This window comes from Eptesicus fuscus, chromosome 11 (assembly GCF_027574615.1).
Source record: "Eptesicus fuscus isolate TK198812 chromosome 11, DD_ASM_mEF_20220401, whole genome shotgun sequence".
Lineage (NCBI taxonomy): Eukaryota > Metazoa > Chordata > Mammalia > Chiroptera > Vespertilionidae > Eptesicus > Eptesicus fuscus.
In genome coordinates, this window is record NC_072483.1 from 86,379,125 (window position 1) to 86,382,876 (window position 3,752).

A 3,752-nucleotide genomic window follows, 5' to 3' on the forward strand; every position below is an offset into this window, starting at 1 on the left:
TTAGCAATAAGTAGTGACACATTTTTATCTCAGACCCTAGGTATTAAATTACAGTTTTTTCACAAAATAATTATTTGGTACTGCTGTACATGTCCAAAGAATATATGTCAAGTCATCATGCTTCTTAAAATTCAATAGTGTCATTAGCATCTCATTTAAAAATGTTATTGTTGCAACAACATTTAAAGTGAGATGTACTCTTTGATTATCTCCTCTGCTGTGCAGAAGCTTTTTAGTTTAATGTAGTCTCACTTATTAACTTTTGTTCTTGTTGCTTGTTGCTTTTGGTGTCACATCCAAGAAATCATTTCCATGGTGAATGTCATGGGACGGTTCCTATATGCTTTCTTCTAGGAGTTTTAGAGTTTTGGTCTTATGCTGAAGTCTTTAACCCATTTTGAGTTGATTTTTGTATATGGTAGAAGGTAAGGGTCAAATTTCATTCTTTTTCATGTGGTATTCAGAGTTTCCCAGCACCGTTTGTTGAAGAGACTATGCTTTCCCCATTGTGTATTCTTGGCATCCTTCTGGTACATAATAAGTGTACACCAATAAATACTTGTGGATCAAATGAACAAGTGAATGAGTGAATGAACATGCTAGGCGATAAGAAAGGTCTGTTCTTTTTGAAATGTCTTAATAGAGAGCTCAAAGTTCTTAAAGTTTCTCAGCTGGTTAGTTATAATCTCTGTGATGATTAAACAATTTGCATGATTTTTTAAACTTCACTTGTTGAAGCTGATTACCACCAACATCAACATTAATGGCCTAGGGCCGTGGTCGGCAAACTGCGGCTCGCGAGCCACATGTGGCTCTTTGGCCCCTTGAGTGTGGCTCTTCCACAAAACACCACGGCCTGGGCGAGTCTATTTTGAAGAAGTGGCGTTAGAAGAAGTTTAAGTTTAAAAAATTTGGCTCTCAAAGGAAATTTCAATCGTTGTACTGTTGATATTTGGCTCTGCTGACTAATGAGTTTGCCGACCACTGGCCTAGGGAATAGACAGTGAATTGTTAGACTTTTGGTGCTGGGATTTAGATTTTGACCTTCGTGTCTTTCCATTAGTGAAACTGGGAGAATGTTTTAGAACTTTTACGACTTTTGGAGACTGCCCATGAATTACATTTCTGGTTATTTTTTTCTTTCGTGATTCATTTCAGCTTGTTAAAATGTTTGGTGTTAATTATTTTGTACTTTCATTTTTATTATGCAAAATTATTCAGAATAGAACATGCATATTCTAAAAAAAAAAAAAAAAAAAGGTAACATGCGGACAGTGTTGCAAAACTCCAGGTGGGAGCTGTGACTGTCATGTAAAAATGACATATGTAAAAGTTATAAAATATACAACTGAAGTGTTTGAAAGAGAAAGGTGTCATTTGGGGGAGATTTATTCTCAAAGTCAGAAGGGAAAAAATGGAAGTGGTCCCACCTGTTCCTTCTAGAGGCTCTCGTGGCATCGCCATGTTTAATGGCAATTGCTGTGCTGTATTACAAACAACTTAAATAAAAAAAATGACAAGCTCTTGCCTTCTGGGAAATAGACAAGTTAGAAAAATGAGGCACACTGGCAAAGTTAAATATGTTCACCGAGTTTCCAGAATCACTCAGGTTCACAGGTAGCGACATGGGAAGGCACATAAAAGAAGCCAGACTTCCTTTGGTTTATGTGCATGACATATGTAAAACAGTCTTTAAAGATATATACATTTATTCACTCTAGCTGGTTTGGCTCAGTGGATAGAGTGCTGGCCTGCAGACTGAAGGGTCCCGGGTTCGATTCCAGTCAAGGGCACATGCCCGGGTTGTGGGCTCGATCCCTAGTAGGGGGCGTGCAAGAGGCAGCCAATCAATGATTCTCTCTTATCATTGATGTTTCTATCTCTCTCTCCCTCACCCTTCCTCTCTGAATTCAATAACAATATATATACACATTTATTCTTTTTTGAGATAGAAATAATCTACAGTGAAGTGCACACACTCTAAGGGTAGGGCTTGATGATTTTTGACAAATGCAGGTAGCCAGTTGAGTAACCACACCTAAGAACACTGTCATCACCCCAGCAATCCCCTCTTGTCCTTCCCAGTTAATCCTCTCCATCACCCAGCTGCAATCATTCCTCTGATTTTTAAAACTGATGATTTAGTTTTGCCTAATATTTAAATGGATAAATGGAATTGTGTGCCCCTTTGTGTTTAGCTTTTATTTTTATTTTTTTGCACAGCATAATGTCTCTTAGCTTTATTCATGTTGTGTATATAAATATTTTTTTTACTGCTGAGTAGTTTTCTGCTGCATGAATGTACTAAAATTTGCCCATTTTCCTCTTGATGAAATTTGAGTTTGCAGTTTTTGCCATTGGTGAGTAAAACTTCTATAGCATTCTTGTGCAAATGTTTTTGTGGCTATATGTTTTTATTTTTATTTTTGGTAAATATCTAGAAGTGGAATTGCTGGGTGAAAAAAAATGGGAGTATATTTAACTTTATAAGAAACTGCCAAAACTTTCCCCAAAGTGTGGGTAGTATTTTACACTCCAAGTTCCCCATTTCTTCTTCTTCTTTTTTTTCCTGCCCATTTATCCTTATTGTTTTTTTAAAAAAGGTGTAGACTTCTACAATTCATAACAAAACAATTTAGGTTACATGCCAAAATCATTCTGTATACACAAGATAATTTTAAATGTTGCCTCACTGGACAGCTACTATGTCTGTTGTCTCCTGAGAAAGAAATGGGGGTTATTTCTTATTTTCTGGGGACCAGCTATGGAACAAAGTGTGTGTGTGTGTGTTTTTTTTTAATCTACATGTTAAAAGAGTACTTGAAACCCACTCAATATGTAAGAAGATAAGGAAGTCCTAAACTATGGCAATTATGGGGATGATTAATTGAGTTCACAATTTCAATCTTTAACCCTAAACTTTTTTTTTTTTTTTTTTCATGAACTACTATATAACAATCACTTGTGTTTCTGGGCACTTTTCTAAATGCATTACAGAATGGATTTCACATTCATTTCCGGGGGTGGGGGATGGGGAGGAGGGGGGGTAAAACTCTTCTCAAGTAGGATGTAAGTAGCATTATTGGAACTATTCATATGTGTTTTTAAAAACATGAAGTATGGAGCCCTTCATGAATCTGCGTGTCAGCCTTGGGCAGGGGCCATGCTAATCTTCAAATCATTCCAGTTTTAGTGTGTGTGCCGCCCGAGTGAACACCCTCCCCAAACTTTTGGAATTCATCAGACCCGGTGTATATCGTGACACACCACCTTTACTTTAATTTTTCTCCTCCATGTTTGATGGATTTTAGTATTTCTAACTTATTTCATTAAACTCCTCAGCACTTTGTTCTCTAAAAGAGTTATTTAATGTTGAAAAGAGCCTAGAAATTTCTGAAATCCCGTCTCCTCTTTGAAAAAGTGAGTTGTGTCTTGGAGGAATTTTGAAAGGAGTTCCATCTCTAAGTAAAAATCAGCTCGGAAATTACTGACCAGAAGGCCTGGCAAAATCAGCCACCCTCACCTCGCCTGCCGCCATGGCGCTGAAGTAGAGACTCAAAGCTAACGGGGAGGTTCTTCACATGCATGGCTTTTCACAAGCCTCTTCTTGCCTCAAATGCTGTTTTGCAGGGCAGACTTTTGAGGGAAGGTTGAAAACGGGTGGCATGGAAAATATTCTCACTGATTTTTAGAAATGTGTTTGGCAGCAGATGTGTACCGGGTTGTCCAATGTAAGCATGCAGGATTCCCCC

At 37.7% G+C, this 3,752-nt stretch overlaps 1 non-coding gene across 1 annotated transcript; it reads right to left on the reverse strand.

The window, feature by feature from the left end:
- Positions 1-3,113: 3,113 nt before the first annotated feature.
- Positions 3,114-3,217, reverse strand: LOC129150818 (U6 spliceosomal RNA). The gene has a single exon (XR_008557563.1). It is a non-coding gene; the product is annotated as a U6 spliceosomal RNA (small nuclear RNA).
- Between the last annotated feature and the right edge of the window lie 535 nt (positions 3,218-3,752).